The sequence below is a fragment of the Littorina saxatilis genome, linkage group LG10, assembly GCF_037325665.1.
Source record: "Littorina saxatilis isolate snail1 linkage group LG10, US_GU_Lsax_2.0, whole genome shotgun sequence".
Classification (NCBI taxonomy): domain Eukaryota; kingdom Metazoa; phylum Mollusca; class Gastropoda; order Littorinimorpha; family Littorinidae; genus Littorina; species Littorina saxatilis.
In genome coordinates this window covers 29,805,793-29,828,081 of record NC_090254.1, presented here as the reverse complement: position 1 = coordinate 29,828,081, position 22,289 = coordinate 29,805,793, and the positions used below count along the sequence as shown (strand labels likewise).

Sequence of the window (22,289 nt, the reverse complement as noted above, 5' to 3'; positions counted from 1 at the left end):
ATGCTCGCAGTGTCCTAAAGATTATATGAACACATTGTTGATGAATTTGAAGTTAGTTCAGTTTTTGACACCCATGTCACAGTTCGGTAACCCAGCTCCAGAGAACAACCCATATGATATTACCTGCTATTCAGACTTGGTCGTGTGACAGACGTTTTCTTCCACACGAGATTGCGTTGATTGTCTAAAGAAGCTGTCAGGCTGAGTCAGACATCAACTAATCAAGTGTGGAAGAAAACTCTGTCACATGACCAAGTCTGAATAGCATTTATGTCTCATAGCTTCAACAGAGGAGACAACAAACACGTTTTGAGTACTCACGCTTTGACAAGACTGACCACTTCAGCCATGATTGTGTAGAGGATCTACTTATTTCACAGAAGTGATTGAAAAACTATGAATGACGTCTCGGTGTGTGTGAATGACGTCACAGTCACCTTCCCAGTCAGTATCTTTTGAAGCATCGCACATTCTTTATGATGTCTTTCTGTGTCTGCATGCGCGAAATGTTTGTTCTTTTTGGAATGTTTGTCACAACTCTGTCCTTCTTAATTAAGACTTACAGGCCTCATGAGCGAGCCACTTTCCAAGGGCAGCTAAATTCGCGTATAGAAACAGTACTGTCCTCTGGGATGCTGTTCGCAGTACTCTCAGTGTTGAAGAAGGTTACATGCCTCTGGCCGAAACCCTACAGACCGAAACCCTACAGACCAAAACCCAACTGGCCGAAATACTTTATATCAATGTCGTCGTCGTCGTGGAATTCTGGCGCGACTCGATTCTTGGCGATTTTGATGTTTTTGTGCTTTAGATTAAGTTATTCATTCTTCATGAGAAATATTCTCTCAAATACGCCAACATTCCAAAACGACGTTGATATGAAGATGTGGATGTTTGTTTGTTTGTTTGTTTGTGTGTGTGTGTTCTTACTATTTGCGATTATTAGCAATAATACGTTGCAATCACGCACGCACACACACGCGTGTGAACGCGGGCACGTACAAACACACTCACACACGCATGTACAAACGCACACACACTCACGCATGATGTTTTCAGACATATGTAGTTTTTCGGCCAGTAGGGTTTCGGTCAGTAAGGGTTTCGATCAGTAGGGATGACACCTTGAATAATATGTACAGAGAAGAAACGATAACAGCGGAAGAAATGAAAGCCATGTGTGCATTTTTGAGCTTTTGGAGAGACGATTGCGAGTTTGATTCCATTCTTATGATGCTCGGAAATGTGTAACATACAATCTGGCACACGTTTGCTTTAGTAATACCGTATTTGACGGACTACAAGCCGCGACTTTAAAAAAAAAAAAATCGCATTGCGGCTTATAAAAAGATGCGGCTAAAATGTTACCTAAACTTGAATAGCATTCACCTAATGGAAGTCGCCGCGGATTTTCATTTGCGCTCGATTAGCAATTACCGGTACTTTATTAGCTCTCTACTCAAGACTTGGCGCTTTTCTCTTTCTTTCGCGAATCTTCGTTTGTCAACAAGTCGTCTTGACAAGATAGCGAACAGAGAAACACCGGATGTATCAGGATCTCGCGCGCGCGAGATTCGTTTTTTTTGTGTCTCGCGATAGTTGAAGGAGCGAGAGCCGCCATGTTGTGTTTTCGTCTGCTCAAAATGTGCGCAAAAGTCGCAAATCATCCCAAATAAAAACAGGTGGTTTGGAAGAAGAGGAAGACGACTAAGGCTAAAACTCGCCCTTAACGTCGGCTTTTCCCCGCCTCTAACGAGACAGCCATGCTGACTGACAAACAAATAGCGTCCAATGCAAAAAGTTTTTACTCAACACACGAGTCCAAAAGGAGAGACAATCAGCACAAACAACAATTATCGTCAAAAACGACGAAATAACCAAGCTCGCCAACCACAAAAACCGGCAAGCAACGGCTTAACACCACTTTAATCTAAGTCAGACGAGCTGACCATCAACAAAAATGGCGACAACACAAAAATACTGAAACACACAAGTCCGAACGGACAGAAAATTCAGCAAATAAACAGTTCTCGTCAACAAACGACGAAATAAACCAAGCTCGCCAACCACAAAAGCCGGCAAGCAACGGCTTAACACCACTTTAATCTAAGTCAGCCAAGATGACCAACAACAAAGATGGCGACAACGCAAAAATACTGAAAACGCACAAGTCCGAACGGACAGAAAATTTCAGCAAATAAACAACAGTTATCGTCGACAAACGACGAAGTAACCAAGCCCACCAACCACAAAGGCTGGCAAGCAACGGCTTAATAACACTTTTATCTAAGTCAGCCAAGTTGACAAACAACCAAAATGGCGACAAGACAAAACAGCTACTGAAAAACACAAGTCCAAAATGGACAGAAATTCAGTAACTACAAGCAAAAATTCCAGTCAATATATAACAACAAGGAACAAGCTCACCAACTGCAGGAGCCAGCAAGCAGAAAGACAGGTAACGTGGCCGGCAGGTGTCAACACACCAGAGCCAGCCACGGGAGCGAAGAAACAGACAACCTTCTCTCAAGAAGCTGTTAAGTCGTATGATTATAGCCACGTGGTGATGGAGGATGTGACGTGGTGCATACCAATGGGAGGTAACTCACAGAGTACCTGCTCATTACCAGGGCTATTTTTAGCCTTTTTTGGTGATGGGGTTGCTTCCCTTTAACCCCTTCACTGCCCACCCCATATGTAATACGTGGTCATTTTCGGTTTGTCGTACGCCCATAACCGTATCTCATACGTGGGATTTGTGTCAACAACATTTCAGGACATTTCTGAAAACTAAATGGGAGGTATAAACCACTGTCCAAGTACTTGTAGGGGTTCTAAACACAGTTCTTTCCCATAGACCGTTCGGATAAGTTACTACTACGTGTTGAAAACTGTGTTAGAAATGTAGAACCGATCTATAGCATTCACAATGGCGGCCGAAAGTCGGACCTCAACTCGTAGACCTGTTTTCAAGCGATACAGTGTTCTGGAAGCTCTACAAGAAGTGATTTATGGATTACCACACAGAAGAATACTCTTATTAGCTGTAATGTGAGTACCTGATGTTTGACACCAGTTTTAGCAGTGTTTTGTGTGGTTTTACGTGCTGCAATGTGTGTGTGTGTAAGTCCGGAAACTGTAATTTTTGACAAAAATGGTCATTATATCAATTTTAGTTTTTACTATAACAATCACAAACAAAGTCCAATGATCATGTCATCCTATAATAGCCAAGGGTATTTAGCAAAACAAATGCCAAAGATCTAAGAGATATCTAAATAAATGATCGAGCAGTGAACAGATTAGTGAACCTACCGAAGAAAGCGAAATTTTGCCCTGGCACACAGCAATACCAAAATGCTGTTATACTGTGGCAGTGAAGGGGTTAAAAATGTTAGACGGGTAAGCGTTTACAGAACCTAGCATCTCAGACTGTGTCAATGCTATATGTGATTCGGAGTAAGAATATGTAATTTAATGAACCTTTATCGTTTCACAAAGTGACTTTCCAACAAATCATGCATAATGAATTTATCGTGTCAATGGACCGTAGTTTTCAATATATGTACCGAGCCTCTTCCCATTTTTCTTACGCCATTTTTGTTGAGTTACTGACATTATTACACTATACTAAATATCAAAATACAAATATGTTCATTCATTTTGCTGTGGGTGCTTCTTCAAACATATCTTTATCCACATAAACAGGGGGAAAGGTCTGACCATATTTGCTTCTGTAAAAATTTTGTTTTAAGTGACCGACCTAAGAATTCACCAGCTTTGGAGAATGACTCATATATAAAGCTATTTCGTGAACTTGAAAAAAAATCTTACCATTAGCGCAGCAACGAATGGTCAAAAATAACATCATAACATGAGCGAGCAGGTGAGAAATGAAACTTCAAACGGTCGGCTTGTGGAGACGTTACACACAACGGTACAATGGGTGCATAGATATCCTTCCGCAAAAATGTTGTGTACTTTAGTACAAAAGAAGTTCGGTACAAAATCATGATGATTGAAATAACAGGACAAACAACAGTAACATCGTAACAGGAAAAAAGGGAAACCAAATGCTCTGACAGTTTTAAAATGGACAGATTGCAAAAACTGTGGACGTTATTTGCTTTTTTCTTGAGTTCTGCACACGTGTTACGAAGTGTGCTAAACTAGTGACAGCCAAAAATAGCCGTGCGTTTGTGATGAGTGGGTCTGTGTTGTGCAAATAAAGTTCTGGCTGCTGTGAAATGACAGGTTACAAAGTTGACCACATACAACTTAATATTTCAGATTGTGTTGATCTTCTGCAAACAGTACTCATTGTACAGATAATGCATGCGTTTGTGATGCGTTACAAACTGTTCATGGGCTTTTTCGTGTATATTTCATTCCGTACGACCTAGTTATTGTTTCATCCAACATCATGTCATAAACTACCCGCCATTTTGGCCTCTCGATTGGACGTATTTGCCCAAATTACGAATACAAAAAACGTTATTTTCAAGTGAAAATATTGTTTAATGGCTTTAACATCATGAAGCAACATTCAGAAACACATAAAGGAGCCTAGAAACGAACAAAACTGTCAAACTTATTATTTTAATCCAATGACCCTCTGTGGTACCCAACTCCAGAGAACAACCCATGTATAGCTTTAGCCTTACTACTACTAGTACTACTAGTAGTAGTAGTACTACTGTAGAACATCACGTACCTTCATTTTCCAAATAATCATTCCCCTGATCAAACTCTTGTTTTCGTTGTTCCGGGTGTTCGTGTGCAGTAATTCCGTGAGGATTATTTTTTCCCGTTTTCTTTTCGTAAGTAGTAGTATGTTTTTCCTTCCTGTCTACTTCTTACCAAGAACTTCCTCGTCTCAGTTCGCGCCGGTTGTTCCCCCTTCCGCGTGTCGAATAACCAGAAACTACAGGAATTGCGATGATAAGAAAAATCAAACAGCGTAAAAAAACACGTACATCAGTTAATCGCATCCATTCAGCCAGATTCAGTTCCGTTCAGAATATCAGACCCACGTTGGCATGATCGGAGCAAAGTTTTCGGTGAAAGCTATGTGTCGTCAGAAATTCTAAACTAATTAAACTGGTTTTTCGCAGATTTAGCGGGTTTTCGGCTCCTTATCTTGTACGACTCTCCTTTATCCTTGGCACAAAGGGTCAAAAATACCAAAAATAAGGCCTTTACTAAAAGTAAGGCCTTATTTTCAAAAATCTTTACGGTCATAAAAAAATGAGGGCGTAAGGAAATATGGCCTTATTCTAGGGCGTTTCTTTAAAGACAGGATGCCACACAGCTCGTCTGTGCACGTCACTGTTGCACTCACAGAGATATAGAATATTCTATATCTCGGTGGTTGCACCTCGCATTGACAGTTGGACGCAAAGTAAGAATCCGGGGCAGAGTTGGAATAATAGGGATTTCACGAAACTTCATTTGATTTCCAACAAAGCGCCGCATTTCCGGAAACGAGCGACCTCGTTCTATAGGCTGATCAGTTTGCGGCAACCCTTCGACTGGCACAAAACAAGAATACCCTTTTCACAGGTCATAAATGACGGGCGCAGTGGCGTGGTGGTAAGACGTCGGCCTCCTAATCTGGAGGTTGTGAGTTCGAATCCCGGTCGCTGCCGCCTGGTGGGTTAAGAGTGGAGATTTTTCCGATCTCCCAGGTCAACTTATGTGCAGACCTGCTAGTGACTTAACCCCCTTCGTGTGTACACGCAAGCACAAGACCAAGTGCGCACGGAAAAGATCCTGTAATCCATGTCAGAGTTCGGTGGGTTATAGAAACACGAAAATGCCCAGCATGCCTCCCCCGAAATCGGCGTATGCTGCCTGAATGGCGGGGTAAAAACGGTCATACACGTAAAAATCCACTTGTGCTAAAAACATGAGTGAACGTGGGAGTCTAAGCCCATGAACGAAGAAGAAGAAGAAGACAGGTCATAAATAAGGTATACAGTCTAAGGACATCCTGCTTGCTGCCGTGCGAGCGCCGAGAAAATCATAATTCCCTCTTTATCTTCACTGCGCTGGCTGCAAAACCCCGGCTCCGCGCGGAGGTGTTTTTAGACACATCAGTATATGAAAAAGCAAGGTCTTATGTATACAGGGGAAGTCTTGAATTGGGGAGGGGGGGGTCAGTGGGGGAGGTCAACTGTGTGTGACACGGTTCTCTGACATTCAGCGCATGAACTGCTAGCTATCTGTTGTTGTCTCGATCTATTTTGAACACAATGATTTTTTTCTCAGAGTAGATTCACTGTTAGTTTGTTACAACAGGCTGAAATCATCTTTAATTTGAATTAACATTTTGCAACAATCCATCAAATCAATATAGCGCACAGACTTGCACATTACGTTTCAAGAGCCTAGATTACCAGTGACAAGAGCCTACTCAGTAAAGGGAAGTAATGTTGTCTCCGCAGTCCTGAGAGACTTATTTTTGTAAGGCTTTATTATTTTAAGGCCTTATTTCCAATATGACCTTAGAAAAATACGGCCTTATTTCTTTTAAGGGCTTATCTGAAATAAGGCCGTAAAAAAATAAGGCCTTAACAAAACAAGGCTTTATTTTAGACATAAGGCCTTATTTATTAAAGGCCTTATTTTGGGGAGTTTTGACCCTTTGTGTTAAGGATACTCCTTATCTGAATGTGACAGGGTGAACTGTCACCCGTGTGAGTTATGTGTTGACAAGAAGTAGAACAGAGCTGGCAATATTTATTTGTATTTCGTTTTGGTAAATAAGAGTAAAGCAGTTCTAAATCTGTTGTTATTGCACGGCCCAGTCTTGTATTTGTAACGGTAGTTCATGTTGCCTCCACTGTCTGTTCTGGGCGAGTCTCTGGATGGTACCCCACGTTTGGTTCAGGGACGGTCTTCAGTTCTTCTTCTGCCGTTCGTCGCCGGGTGTTCTTGGGCCTGCCTCTTTTTCGCTGGCTTGAAAATGCATTTGACGTTAATTGAGTGCCGCAATTTTATTTGATTCTTCAGACCATGCAGTTTTCAAGTGAGCAGGTAAGCATGGCATACTGGGGGTAAAGGTATATAATAGTTTCGACCGATTTTTACGGGTGTACCACGGGCCAAAATCCAACCGACTTTCCCATTCACATCAAAGACGATCGAGGTTCTCATGTCATTATAGCGAAAAGAATGCCATTCATTCAAGGCAGATGTCTCAGTATCATACTAGAAGTTCTCATCCCTGTTCATTGGCTCTATCGACGCCCGTGTTTAACCGTTTGCTTCCCTTTATATAATAAACCGTCCATAGATCGTCGTTCTCCCGAACTAACTCCTCAGTATGTCATCGAGACTAGAGGATTTTGGGAAATACTTTCATGCTCCTTTCCGGCGGCGATTGGTCAATGCATTTCGTATCTGAACGATGTCGGTCTCGCTTGAAATTATCTCTACTTGATATTGCTTTCCAAACTTATACGAAGTGACCGGGAGCGTACGGTAGGGTCAGTTACTGAACTAGCCCCGAACAGTGAGAAATGGAGAACAGAACACAAATACGAACGGAGAGACTCGAAAACTCGAGTCACTGAGTCGTCGCCACGCTCGAGAACTCAAGTGTAATATTTCCCTCGTCCAGAGTGCGACAAAATAGCTCAGTTGGTAGAGTGCCCGATTGACGGTGCGCTGGTCCTTACTTTTGTGATCCCGGGTTCCGGCGATTCGCTTCGACGGCAATTTTAATTTTATTTTGTTTCTGAACTCGTAATTCTTGTATTTTATTTCTTTACTTCATTTTAAACGTTTTGGATGATGTAATAAATCGAAATAATCAAAAAGTTGCATAATTATTGAGTAGGCCTACTTCCAGCAGGACAACTTGTTTTCCCAGACTATTTTTTTTAGTAACCTCGGCTTTGGTGAGAATAAAATCAATCAATCAATCAATATGAGGCTTATATCGCGCGTATTCCGTGGGTACAGTTCTAAGCGCAGGGATTTTTATTTTTTATTTAAAAAAAAAATGTGTATGCAATTTATATCGCGCACATATTCAAGGCGCAGGGATTTATTTATGCCGTGTGAGATGGAATTTTGTTTTACACAATACATCACGCATTCACATCGGCCAGCAGATCGCAGCCATTTCGGCGTATATCCTACTTTTCACGGCCTATTATTCCAAGTCACACGGGTATTTTGGTGGACATTTTTATCTATGCCTGTACAATTTTGCCAGGAAAGACCCTTTTGTCAATCGTGGGATCTTTACCGTGCACACCCCAATGTAGTGTACACGAAGGGACCTCGGTTTTTCGTCTCATCCGAAAGACTAGCACTTGAACCCGGCCACCAGGCTAGGTTAGGAAAGGGGGGAGAAAATTGCTAACGCCCCGCTGACCCGGGGTCGAACTCGCAACCTCTCGCTTCTGAGCGCAAGTGCGTTACCACTCGGCCACCTATAAAATACCCTATAGGTAACACCGCGACTACATTTAATGATGAGACTGACAAAAAAACGTACAAATCACAAATACGAACCGGCGGGGAACCGACTAATCGACAAATGCTCGTTCGATAACCCCGGCAGGCACGTGGAAGATATGGCGGTTGCAGTTCAAGGGATCATGTCGTGGCGGGTTGGTACACTACGTTGCTTGTCATAGTAGCGGTCTTGAGTTCGAGTCCTTTATTTGGCAAGTTTTTTGCACAACATTTTTTTTATTTTTCTATTTTTTTCAACTTTTTCTTGTTTTCTTAACTCTATATACTTGTAGTTTTTATCATTTTGATTTATCCCAAAGATTTTGAGTCGTGTTTTGAACTTGAAATCGAATATAGTGCATGAGTGCCATTGAACGGCGTTCCCCGCACAATCCCATATTCTAATTTTAGTAACGGAGATTCCCAAGGAAAGGTCAAAGAGCAAATGTATCATCTGGTTCTATTATGATAGGCTTCTGTTCAATGTCAATCATCTGTTCATGAGCCAGTTGATGACGCTACTTCACGGACAAATCGAATCGTCGCGACACTGCCGTTATAATTGTAGCCGCCGGCTATACTTAGGTTTCGCTCTTTTGGAAGTTTGAAAGTCTAGTTGATTGTCGACTGGGGACTGGGGACTGTATCTCTGGTACTGTGGGGTCACTTGAGCTCAAATATGGCGAGTAGTTTGGAATTGTGGGGCCAAGGGTTTATCAAAAAAAAAAAAACGTTCCTAACGGTAGGCAAACGGAAGATATTAGCTTTACACGTTTTTCACTTTTTTGGCAACCGGCCAGGAAAAAAAATTCCCTGTAAAGCGGGTGCTAAAAATTTGGCATGAGGACGCGTCGAAGACATGTGCTAAGTGAGACCTAAAACCTTTATACACGAAGCATGGAAGCTTTTACAAAGCATGGGCGTGTACACTAGTCAACATGTTTTTATATTTAGTCAAGTTTTGACTAAATATTTTAACATCGAGGGGGAATCGAAACGAGGGTCGTGGTGTATGTGCGTGTGTGTGTGTGTGTGTGTGTAGAGCGATTCAGACTAAACTACTGGGCCGATCTTTATGAAATTTGACATGAGAGTTCCTGGGTATGATATCCTCAGACGTTTTTTTCATTTTTTTGATAAATGTCTTTGATGACGTCATATCCGGCTTTTCGTGAAAGTTGAGGCGGCACTGTCACGCCCTCATTTTTCAACCAAATTGGTTGAAATTTTGGTCAAGTAATCTTCGACAAAGCCCGGACTTCGGTATTGCATTTCAGCTTGGTGGCTTAAAAATTAATTAATGACTTTGGTCATTAAAAATCTGAAAATTGTAAAAAAAAAATTTTTTTTTATAAAACGATCCAAATTTACGTTCATCTTATTCTCCATCATTTGCTGATTCCAAAAACATATAAATATGTTATATTTGGATTAACAACAAGCTCTGAAAATTAAATATATAAAAATTATTATCAAATTTTTTTTCGAAATCAATTTAAAAACACTTTCATCTTATTCCTTGTCGGTTCCTGATTCCAAAAACATATAGATATGATATGTTTGGATTAAAAACACGCTCAGAAAGTTAAAACGAAGAGAGCTACAGAAAAGTCGCGTAAGGCGAAAATACAATATTTAGTCAAGTAGCTGTCGAACTCACAGAATGAAACTGAACGCAATGCCATTTTTCAGCAAGACCGTATACTCGTAGCATCGTCAGTCCAGCGCTCATGGCAAAGGCAGTGAAATTGACAAGAAGAGCGGGGTAGTAGTTGCGCTAAGAAGGATAGCACGCGTTTCTGTACCTCTCTTTGTTTTAACTTTCTGAGCGTGTTTTTAATCCAAACATATCATATCTATATGTTTTTGGAATCAGGAACCGACAAGGAATAAGATGAAAGTGTTTTTAAATTGATTTGGACAATTTAATTTTGATAATAATTTTTATATATTTAATTTTCAGAGCTTGTTTTTAATCCGAATATAACATATTTATATGTTTTTGGAATCAGCAAATGATGGAGAATAAGATGAACGTAAATTTGGATCGTTTTATACATTTTTATTTTTTTTTTACAATTTTCAGATTTTTAATGACCAAAGTCATTGATTAATTTTTAAGCCACCAAGCTGAAATGCAATACCGAAGTCCGGGCTTTGTCGAAGATTACTTGACCAAAATTTCAACCAATTTGGTTGAAAAATGAGGGCGTGACAGTGCCGCCTCAACTTTCACGAAAAGCCGGATATGACGTCATCAAAGACATTTATCAAAAAAATGAAAAAAAACGTTCGGGGATTTCATACCCAGGAACTCTCATGTCAAATTTCATAAAGATCGGTCCAGTAGTTTAGTCTGAATCGCTCTACACACACACACACACACACACACACACAGACACACACACACACACACGCACATACACCACGACCCTCGTTTCGATTCCCCCTCGATGTTAAAATAATTAGTCAAAACTTGACTAAATCTAAAAAGCGTGCTATCCTTTGCCACGGGCGGTAGAGTGACGATGCTACGAGTATACGGTCTTGCTGCGTTGCGTTGCGTTCAGTTTCATTCTGTGAGTTCGACAGCTACTTGACTAAATTTATGGTTGTATTTTCGCCTTACGCGACTTGTTTAATTCGTTTCAGCTGTTGTCAAAGACGTTTTCAACTTAAATTTAAATTGAATGTGTGCAGCCACTCATTATTTCTTTTAAAGTTAGTATTAAATAATGGCAATTTATCTTCACACACAAAATCCCCAGACAGAAAATTTTATTTTTTTCACAGACACAATCTTTTTTGTTGTGGACAGTCGGGGGGGGGGGGGGGGTGTTCCGGTACCCCTGTAACACCCCCCTAATCCGCCCCTGCCATTTATGATTGATACTCTTACCGCAGTGCAGCCGCGGCTTGGTAATAAAAGAGAGTAACAGTTCTCGAGCCAGTTTGATGGCTCGAATCAGTGCAACTGCAGATCTGGATTAATCTTTTCCAGTTAGCATTATCTTTATGAACTGACTTGTTAACAGACAATCAAACAACAAGATTTTCTTCGTGGTTTGCTTGCAGCCGGAATTCCTTGTATGTATGTGTGTGCGTGTGCGCGTGTGTGTGTGTGAGAGAGAAAGAGACTGACTATTAGGGTTTAACGTCCTCTTAGACCAACTGGTCTATATTGGGACAGGTGTTGGTAATACGTTGAAGATATGGTGTGATACTTTGATTCGAACAAGCCCGCTGTGGCTGTCTTCTTCGACACACCAGCATTGGGTTTGTCTCATCAAAGTATCGAAATACGATCATGATAATCGGAGACGAGAGATGATGCATGCGTGTCTTCGTGTTTTCCAAGCCCTGAGACTTTCGCTGTGAACGTGGGATCTTTTTCGTGCGCATGTGTGCACACGGGGGTGTTCGGACACCGAAGAGAGTCTGCACAAAGTTGACTCCGAGAAATAAATCTCTCGCCGAACGTGGCCGGGGATCGAACCCACGCTGATAACGACCAACCCAACTGGCTACAAAGCCAGCGCGCTACCAACTGAGCTACGTCCCCGCCCCAGAGAGAGAGAGAGAGAGAGAGAGAGAGAGAGAGAGAGAGAGAGAGAGAGAGAGAGAGGGGCCAGTGTCACGAACTGAAAACTATCCTTGGCACAAAGGGTCAAAAATCCCAAAAGTAAGGCCTTAAAAGAATAAGCCCTTATTTTTAAAATAAGGCCTTATTTTTATAAATAAGACTTATTTTCTATGGTCATAAAAAAATGAGGGCGTAAAGAAATAAGGCCTTATTTCTTTTGAGACCTTAATAAAATAAGGCCTTATTTTCGATAAGGCCTGAGGAAAATAAGGCCTTAAAAAAAAAGCTCTTCAAAAAATAAGGCCTTAAAAAAATGAGGCCTTATTTTTCTGCGCATCACTACTGCTCACCCTAATGGCAGCACACTATACGTTATTTGCGTGTTTGACCAAAATATGACATTTTACACAGATCGAGACAGTCATTGTTCTCCGAGACCGCGCTAGCGGTCGAGGTGAACAATGACTGTCGAGATCTGTGTAACTGAAATGTCATATTTTGGTCAAACACGCAAATAACATTTATGTATCGATCGAATTCCTTTCAGGTACTTATGACTTTGTTGTTGTTTTGACGATTGAACGAGCACACACACACATGCATGCAATCCACATGTATGCAATCAAACACATAAGCTTCATATTTGGGCGTTTCAGGTTGACCGAAACTTCAAAGGAACTACAAAACACACGTCATGTACTCACTTTGTTGTTGTTTTGACATTGAACAGCACACACACATGCAATCAAACACATGACGGTTTTTTTGTTGTTGAGTTCCTTTGAAGTTTCGGTCAACCTGAAAAGCCAAATTATTATACGTTATTTGCGTGTTTGACCAAAATATGACATTTTACACAGATCGAGACAGTCATTGTTCTCCGAGACCGCGCTAGCGGTCGAGGTGAACAATGACTGTCGAGATCTGTGTAAAATGTCATATTTTGGTCAAACACGCAAATAACATTTATGTATCGATCGAATTCCTTTCAGGTACTATGACTTTGTTGTTGTTTTGACGATTGAACGAGCACACAAACACATGCATGCAATCCACATGCAATCAAACACATAATTTATAAGCTTCATATTTGGGCGTTTCAGGTTGACCGAAACTTCAAAGGAACTACAAAACACACGTCATGTACTCACTTTGTTGTTGTTTTGACATTGAACAGCACACACACATGCAATCAAACACATGACGTTTTTTTTTTTTTAGTTCCTTTGAAGTTTCGGTCAACCTGAAAAGCCAAATTATATGAAAAGGAAAGGTGTACCAGAATTCAAATGTCTTGGAGAAATGTGTACAAATGAGGCAAAACTCGCCTCTGACAAAATGGATATGATGCAAAACAACATGTTTAAATAATCAAGTATTAGAAGATTATTTCAAGGAGAGGGTGACATATAGTATATATGTGTCTCAAGAGACAATCATGTGCAATTCATTCCAAGAAGCTAAAGATATGTTACAGGTGCCTCTACACAAATATTCACAATGTCCCAGGACAGTCTTGTTTTACTAACCAGTGTCATCACTCATGTACATTTCTTCTTCTGTGTTCGATATAATCTATATTAAATTGCTTTCTGTTTTATATACCTGCCTCAACTCTGTTCTATCATACTGGAAAGCCTGTACCGTCACAGGTGTATATCCCCCCCCTCCCCACACACACACACCAAGACATGCTCTATTACATAAATTACAATTTCTTCTTTCTCATTATTTTCTCCAATTTTCTTAAATTTGGTGCATATCTTTTTTAACAATTTTAATATTTAAATCTGAATCAAGTTTTGTCACTGAAAGATGATTTTCTGTTTACACTCCAGGATTTCGATGCACTGGTGGTTGGTGCTGGATGAGAGTTTTCTTTCACTTGCTTGGGCCCAGAGAAGCGACGTCCTCGTCCTGGAAGAAGCAGAAGAGGGAGACATCAATAAAACACAACACTATGCTGCTTAGAGACAATTTATTTTGTGCAAATATGGTTATTTGGGAGAACGAGTCCAAATAGCCAGATACAGTTAATGTGTGTAGGCCATAAGGAAAAAATGTACCGATCCAGCTGGCCAGTACACAGGCTATATATGCTGGTCGCCTGTGCTAAGTACAGAGTTGTGTCAAAAGTCATGCATGTTGAAAAGGTGAATTTAGAGCGTAGGTTTAGATCACCCCAAAGAAAAATCACATAAACCAGTCTGGGTGGCCGGGTGGTAACGCACTTGCGCTCGAAAGCGAGAGGTTGCGAGTTCTACCCTGGGTCAGGGCGTTAGCAATTTTCTCCCCCCTTTCCTAACCTAGGCAGGGATGTCGTTAGGCGTCAGGCATAGACCGATTGAAAGGCTCAAATGTCCGATTCACATAGCAGCATGGCGGTCTGATGTCCTATCGTTTTGAACTGAGCGCTGTCATTCTCCGATAAGAACACCATTCCTTCGGACAGCGTGATATTCGATATTTTCCATTCAAGATACACATTGTCCAAAATTGACCGAGCACTCTCGCCTACAGGTGCGCTGAAGTCGTGTAGTGCTGATCTTGCGTTTTTGGGAATTCCAAACCGTTTGCGATATGAGCCGTTTGGGTACAACCGTCTGCAGCACACTAAAGTTTAGGAGTACGGGAGACAACTCCAACTGACTATAAGTCTTGCGTCTGCTTTTGGTTTCAGTTTAAGAAATTGTGACGAAGCGCATTGAATTATGCCACCGAATTAAAACTAATAGGCCTGCCAAAGATCAACAAAAGCTGAAGACCTTTGGCTTTTCAACCGCATCCTGTGCAACGTTTCGGTCAAAAACAGGTGAAAACGCGACGAGCGTCACAAGAATGACAGTGCCAATGACAGAGTCGCATTGGAAACTGACACAGCCACGGAAAGAGACGTTTTGTATTTTGGGACTGCTGCCGGAAGGAGACCGTAATATATGGTTGCATCACTGTCAACTGGTTACAGGAATTATCGTCTGCTCCAGTGAGCGGCGAAACCAAACGGTTGATTATCACGTGACACTTTTGTCATATTTAGAGTTGTTTGCACAGTAAATACAGCCGCGAAAAATAGCTCGCTTCAAACTGTCTTACATATCAATTCATTTGTAATTTATAAATTACCAAAAAAAACATGAAAAATCATTATCGACGATCTTGAATCTGCTTATTGTTCACAGAACCCACTGTATATTTACCACTGGGTTACATTTTCATTCCTATTTGCTGATGTGTAAAACTTTTTTTTGTACTGTGCACACTATTTACTCGAGTCAGTAGTTGCGGGTAAAATCTGATCCCTGTTTTCAATTTTGTGGAATCATTTTGCGACATATCGATAAAGTCACGAGACAAAGAACATCAACAAAGACCATATGGGCAATCATATACATTTTTGCGGGGTGTAACGGAGATCGACTTTGTCTTTATAAGAATAGGAATCACATCATCTTAAACTCTACACATGGTGACAACTGCAACGCGTGTGTCACACAGCATGACAAATAAAAAAGAGCCCCTGCAGTGAATATTCCATGCTTAGTCCTATTTATCAGTTTTGGTGGCGCTGATTCGGCAAATGAAATGTTTTAATTATGTTGTGCTGGCTTGCAGCCCAAGAGAGATATTAAACAAAAGCAAATGTATTTCTTCAGGCCTAACCATCATAATGCCATCTATGCATGGTGATCTGTAAACTTTTGTTCTCTGTGCACAATGCATTTTGTTGTTCGCAGAACGCAGAACCAATTTCACATTTTAACCCTGAGGCTGGTTGTCGCGACATATGTCGCGCTACTTTAGGTATACTGTCACCTGGTTGTCACGACACATGTCGCGCTACTGGCTGAGTCTGTTTGGTCGGTTCCGATTACCTCCCATGTAGGCGAAAACCTATAATATTATGACCGTTTTTTGTTATTTTTCTCTCTGTTAATTCACCAGTGGCTATGTAACATGTGTTACAGAATTGCACCAGTGTAAGAGTTAACATTTTATTTTTCACTCACATGTTTGCTGAAGTGTACAAATTTTGTTCCATTTAGTGCTGTTTTTTTCCCGTCTCAAGACATATATGGTGATGTGTTCAACTATTGTTCTCTGGGCACATTTTTTTGCACATTTATGTCCCTCACTTATGTCAATGTAGCCGCTAATTTGTTTAAGTCCAGTCAATCGTACAAACGTTTCATTGTGGGTGACTCGAGCTGTCGGGGTACTGCGACGAGATATCTTTCCCAATTATATGATTGGTGTTATATATTCTTTTACACATTTTAAGGCGAGACCGGGCAGGCAAAATGAGTTATTTTTGGTCTCATACACCTTTTTGGGGTTGTTGCATTTTTCACACCTTTGAACATCCTGGAATGCATTCAATAATCTGCTTTTGTCATTTTAGACATGTATTCATGTAAATAAAACCATTTTCAAACCGATGTTTTGTTGTTTTTGTCTGTGTTTTATCAAAAAAATCGAAAAAATGGTCAACTTTGGATACTCCGTGCTGGTAAATGTGCGCACATGACATGACCCTTCGCTGTTCAAACTGTGTGGAAATTTCCGTTCTTCAAGATGACGTCATCACCGTTGGGGAATTTCCGTTGACATAGGCACAAAGAGAGAGAATCCGTTCCAACCGAAACCCCGGAATTAATATATGCAAATATATGTAGGTCAAAGGCATTTGGCGCAAGCGCAGTAGACAACTTATCAGTCCCCCGGTGTCAACAAATCCATGACGTTTTCACCGATTCAGCAGCATTTTTCAAAGTTTTGAGCTGCGGAGAACAACCCTAACATTGGAAATGTTCGGCATAGTGGCAAGAAATATCAGAGAAAGATGAACCAGCAGCAGCGAACAGTAGAAGGAAGTAACAACACTCCGAAATGAACCAACATTATCGTATTGAAGCAGACGACATTCTAAGATTCTTGACTCGACGAGGTGGGTTTTGCTTCTTTCTCTTTTCGATCTTGTTTGTTTGACAACGTGATTTATTGCACATTGTTATGTTGTTGTTGTTGTAAGAATGTGTTAGGGTTTGCAGGTAAATGATAAACAGTTTGTGTCTGAAGTATTTTGCGTGTTTCTTGATCCAATTTACTGACCATGCTGCCGTCGCACCCCCCCCCCCCCCTCCCTCCCTCCCTCGATCATCTCTGTGATATCGTCTTCACAACCCCTATTTTATTGTTCTTCGCTGGCCAGTCCTTGAGAGCTTACTATGGTGTAACATGTCATCATTATTCTTTGTCTGGGGTCAAACTGAGAAGCAGCATCTGAGCGATGTACGACTGACACAGTTTCTGTTTCTGGTCATTGACCGTAGGAAAATAAGTACCCTACTAGAGAGCGTTCTCTAATTCTAAAGGATTGGTTTACACCAGCATGGCTGACCAACCTATCATTGACAGCAATATTGTTGTCAAATCTTTTCCATTAACTAAGGAATAAAAAAATAGATCCAATTTACTTCACCAAAGAAAAAAAAAGAGTTAAACTAAAGGACTGGGGATGCAACTCATGAATCAAAAGCATAAAGATCACCTGCAAACAGTGCTAGGTTTAGGAAATCTGAAAATGTATACACACACACAGAACACACACACACACACACACACAAAACAGACAACAGACAAGAAACAAGCAAATACATAGCAAGTGTGATGAAATAAATTAATTTTAAAAGAAAAATATGAAAAGAAAGAAAGAAAGAAAATAATTCAGCTAGTTTCAGTATTAGTTCCTGTGTGTATGTGATTGTGTGGTTACTCAAATCCCATAGTAAACTTGACATGTAAATTTTGTGATAGGGGCCAATTAATGAATGTCTTTTGTGTGTGTGTGTGTGTTCGTCAACCGACATATGTGGGTACGAGCCGCTGAGGTGGTTGTAAGAAAACCCGCCTGGTTCAGTGGTTGGGGGCTGATTGGGATTTCTGATTTACCGGCCTAGCCAAAAAGTTGAGGTACACCCCATGTAACATGGTCATTTGCAAAATAAAGTACAAGCACTTGTTGACGTTTATATTGAGTCTTAAATTTTGCAGCTTATTACAAACAAAAACCATGGACAGTTGTATCAAATATTAAATCAGTGTTTGTGTATTTATTAGGTTGGAGCAAGGGGAGAGCCAGTCCTCCTGTGGTGGCAGCGAGGAGAAAGATTGACCTGATGGAAAAGTTTGCTAAACCGGAACTACCCTCTTCCACAGCAGAAACATCAGCTTTGCCATCTTCTGACCAACCATAAGAAGATACAGATACTTTGCCATCTTCTGACCCATCACAAGCAGATATGGATACTGGTACTGTGCAACGTCACTCCGCTGACATGTGTTGGGCTTTTGTCAACATTGATCAGCTCAATCTATTGCTGAAAGGTCTATATCCTGTACTGAATGCTTGTCTGATAGCAGTCTGATTATGAAAGAAGGTGATGCATCAGCCCAAGGATTTGCACAGGCCCTGCATCTGGAGTGCATATGAGTGTCCATTCAAGTCTGCAGTTGTTTACTCTTCTCCCGGTGTTTGCAACGCTTCGGGTGGTAAAGTTGCATTTAAAATAATCCGCGTATGACCATGTTGGTACATGGAAAGGGACATTCAGCTTTACAGAAATTTGCTGCAGTGTTAGGATTGAGCACAGAAATACTGTAATTAAAATGTTGCAACTTTTGAATGGCTTGATAGCTTTGTTCCATTTGTGTATATATAATTATGTAATGCTGTTGATGATTTGTGAAGCATCATTTCTATGCAATGGAATAAGAAATCAGTGCATCCGTTGGGTTTTTATGAGTCTGACAGTTTGGTTCTGATCAATATTTTCATATCAGCACAAACACAGATAATTGACTTTTTTAATGTTTTCATATGAATTTTTTTTAAACAAAAAAAATCTGATAATTTGATTATCAAATCATTTCTCCTTCATAGTTAAAGTGTTATTCTGGTTAAAAAAAAACCCACCCCATTAATTCAAGCTCTACTGTGGTACTAGTTTACCGGGGTACTAGTGAGACTCTTTTACATGCTGTTTTCTCTACATGTAATTTGAGACAAAATGTGGTAATTAAAATGTTGTAACTTTAGAATGGCTAGATGGATTTGTTCCAATTTTGTATATGTTGTTTATGATTTGTGAAGCACCATTTCTGTGCATGGAATAAGAATACAGTGGATTCCTTGTGTTTTTATGAGTCCGACAGTTTCGTTTTGATTCATATCTGCACTAACATAGATGAGTTTTCAAATGATTTTTTAAAAAAAGTCCGGATAATTTGATCGTCAAATCATTTCCCCATCATAGTAAAGTGGTTATTCTTATAAAAACATATCAATTCAGGCTGCACTGTGCTACTAGTTTGAGGTACTGGTTGGAATCTTTCAAATGCTGTTTTCTCTGAATGTAATTTTCAGACAAACATCTGTAATTAAAATGTTGCAACTTTTGAATGGCTTGATGGATTTGTTTCATTTTTGTTTATGTTGTTTATGATTTGTAAAGCGTCAGTTTTGTGTATGGAATAAGAGTTAAGTGCATTGGTTGGGTTTTTATGAGTCTGACAGTTTGGTTCTGATTCATGTTTTCATATCGGTACAAACAAAGATGGTTGTTTTCATATGATGTATATAAAAAAAATCCTGATAATTTGATTGTCAAATCCTTTTCCCTACATAGTAAAGTGGTCATTCTGATAAAAACATATGAATTCAGGGTGCACTGTGCTACTTGTTTTTTTATGTACTGGTTCAAATCTTTAAAATGCTGTTTTCTCTGAATGTAATTTTCAGACAAAACGCTACAATTAAAATGTTGCAACTTTTGAAAGGCTTGATGGATTTGTTCAGTTTTTGTATATGTTGTTTATGAGTTGTACAGCATCAGTTCTGTGCATGGAATAAGAGTTCAGTGCATTGGTTGGGTTTTTATGAGTCTGACAGTTAGGATCTCATGTATTTTTCTTATCAGAACTGAACCGGTAACTGAAAATGCTAAATTAAAATAATATATTGCTTAGAAATGCTTTTCGATGCACAGAATTATTAAACACACACATATTGCTGCAAAGAAGAAAAATTGGATCAAAACATGCACTGGTTCACAAACTGCAACATTTTAAAAAAAGCACATTTTATAACGTTTTTCTCACATTTTGGTGAATAAAACCCCCCAAAATTGCTTTACACTCAAAATTTAAAATGGTTTCCCTTAATTAAGTTATTCTGCTTGCAAAAATCAAACAAACAGCAAACTGTTTCCAAAATAAAAAAAAAAAGTGCCCGCCTACCCTGTCTCCCCTTAACTAGCATTCATCATCTTGGTTGAACTTGAAGCGTGACAAAATGATTTGTCACATTGATTGAATTTTCAGACTGTCCACATTGACTGAAATCTAAGAAAAGGGCACAATTTAACGCTGTTTTATTCTTTCCCAATTATATGATTTGTTATTGTTCACAGAACCCACTGTATATTTACCACTGGGTTACTTTTTCATTCCTATTTGCTAATGTGTCAAACTTTTTTTTGTACTGTGCACACTATTTGCTCATTTAATGCTGTGTTTATGTGTTTGTTTCACTCCCATGTGTCATATTTTCTGAGATTTCGGTCAATGTAGCCACTTTTTTTGTTTGGCCGCATTTAGCCTTTCCTTCGTAACTGTCTGTCTTCACCAAGCTGTAGATTCTTGCATTACTAATGTCGAGCAGCTATGCAAGAAAACAAAGAAAGTGTATTCAAGCGCCGAGCCGGGTAAAAAGAAAATATCACTACATTGACCGAAATTTCAGAAAGCGTCACATGTTTGCTGCTGTGTAAATGGTTTGCAGTTCATTGCACATTGAACGCTCCTTTTCTTAGGTTTGATGTTTTATCACATTTTGTTGTTCTGTGTGTGCTAGCGCTTTTTTTGGGTAACTTTGTCGCAATTACTTCTAAATTTAATATGTTACTGTTGTCACTGCACAAGTCATGGCCAATCCACCACTGTGCCCTTTTTTTTATCTCTTCCAATAAATGTATGGCATTTTGTTCTGTAGGCGCTTGCCATTGCACATTGAACACGTTTTTGTTGTTGCTTATTCATAATTAACTCTGTAATTAATGAAGAAGAAAAAATCCCGTGCGGAGCACGGGTATTACTAGTAAATTATAATACATTACATAAAGCTCTAAATATGTAAAAATATCGGTTTCCTTGCCAGACAAGGAAACTCAAGGCATCCTGTCAGGGAGAGAATGAGCTGAACTCATTTTGACCTGAGTTCAGGATGATGGTAGAGAGCATAGCAAATTTGAACAAACAGTCCCTGCTTTTGAATTTTTGAAGAAGCACAGGAAAAATGTTTTTTCTTTGTATTTATCTAGACTTTCTACATTTAGAGTTTTTATTCAATCTATCCCGCAACTCACATTTTTTTGACAGTTTCCACAATTTGACTGAACTGATGTTTATTTTAACTTTAATTTGAACTATCATTTATTCGAGTCTAAAAAGTCTGAAAGAGTTACAATGTGTCCTTTTTGCTGATCAAAAACTGTTATTATATGTACCTGAAATTTCAGTAGTTGGGGATGTTTCTCAGGAAGTATTTGCTCATCTTGTAGAGCCTTCAAAGCAGGTCTCCATGACTGCATACCCTAGGTCCCTGGTCATACGACAGCAGCCAAGAGTGCTCATTGACAACATGGTGCAGCTGTGGAAGTAATACAACAATGGCTCTGGGTTATTGAGATCTCTCAAACAGTGAAATTTAGAATCCAGACACTAGTTTCATGTTTTTCCCCCTTGAACTGTTCAGAGAGAATGTGTGGCTGTGGTCTTGAGATTTACATCAAATAAAATTGAACAATGCTCTTGTCAATTGAGTATATTTGTGTGCATTTGTTGTTTCATTTATTAACAAGAAGAGCAAACGCTCGATCGAGTCACTTTCGCAGTTCTGAATATTATATGAGGCATCAGATGGACAGGAAGAAATTGCTATTCACAACACAATGAGTCACGTTCACATAAAATTTGAGCCCGGTCACTTTTATAGTTTCCGAGAAAAGCCCAACGTTAAGTTGTGTGTTGCCGAACAGAAAAGGCTAGTTATCTCCCTTGTTTTTCTGATAACGTTCGTAAAAGGCTACAGATGTAAATACTTTGATGTAAAGAATAATCCTACAAAGTTTCAATCACATCCGATGAACTTTGTCAAAGATATAAAATGTCTAATTTTTCC

At 39.8% G+C, this 22,289-nt stretch overlaps 1 protein-coding gene and 1 long non-coding RNA gene across 2 annotated transcripts in view; one reads left to right on the top strand and one right to left on the bottom strand.

Moving 5' to 3' along the window:
• Positions 1 to 5,112, bottom strand: part of LOC138979016 (phosphatidylinositol 4,5-bisphosphate 3-kinase catalytic subunit delta isoform-like) — a 164,418-nt gene extending 159,306 nt beyond the window's left edge. Inside the window, exon 1 of the mRNA XM_070351832.1 lies at positions 4,715 to 5,112. The gene's annotated coding sequence lies outside the window, so the exon portion shown is untranslated. The remainder of the gene's footprint in view (positions 1 to 4,714) is intronic.
• Positions 5,113 to 13,317: 8,205 nt separating this feature from the next.
• LOC138978578 (uncharacterized) lies at positions 13,318 to 21,926 on the top strand. Its single transcript, XR_011459736.1, has 2 exons — positions 13,318 to 16,997; positions 18,170 to 21,926. It is a non-coding gene; the product is annotated as an uncharacterized lncRNA (long non-coding RNA).
• The last annotated feature ends 363 nt before the right edge of the window (positions 21,927 to 22,289 follow it).